Raw genomic sequence first — 731 nt, 5'->3', positions numbered from 1 at the left:
GAATTACTCATTAACGTGGATGGCAAAAATCAATAACCCGAGCGACGTCAACATCCTTCTATCTATAGATACGAGACGGCTATGTGTGTGTTTCATGTGGTCAAGTGGCTATGACACTCGCCTTCGGATGGGAAGGTCCAGGGTTCGATCCCACTCTGAGCGGCCCGTAGCCAATGGGTCCTTGAAAAAGGCTCTTTACTCACATTCTCTCACCGTATTCTGGTGAAAAAAAAAGAATATACCTGGCCGTTCACAGCGTTGTCTCAGTCAAAAAAAAATAATTGTAATTTCGCCTAACAGGCGTCAAGTCTCGTTCTACTTGTTACGTGTTGCTGTTGGTCAGGGACCATTTGTGAAGCGCTTTGAGCACGTTTAGTGGATATTGCGCTATATAAAAGCTAAATCTCAAAGTGGATTGATTGCAATTATACAGAGTTATAATTTAGACTTTAACTACAATTAATTTTTAGTTTCTGGTCCAAGCCGACTAAAAACACAATGGGAACGATTTATATAATTATTCCATGTGCTCGAGGCATTGGTCACGTGGCAATGTGTTCACAATGACCTAAATAATAATAAAAAAGTGTTAACAGTATTCAAACAATCCAACATCCATATCATAATAGACCATTGTGTCAGCTTGACCTATCAGTAGGTTTGAAGTTCTCATTTCAAAAAACAAAAAACGAGTTTACATAATTTATAAAAGAAATATCCAATCGTTGGAC

This window comes from Berghia stephanieae, chromosome 15 (genome assembly GCF_034508935.2).
Source record: "Berghia stephanieae isolate SIO BIC M18660-M18661 chromosome 15, UCSD_Bste_1.3, whole genome shotgun sequence".
Lineage (NCBI taxonomy): Eukaryota > Metazoa > Mollusca > Gastropoda > Nudibranchia > Aeolidiidae > Berghia > Berghia stephanieae.
This window is presented reverse-complemented; position numbering follows the sequence as displayed.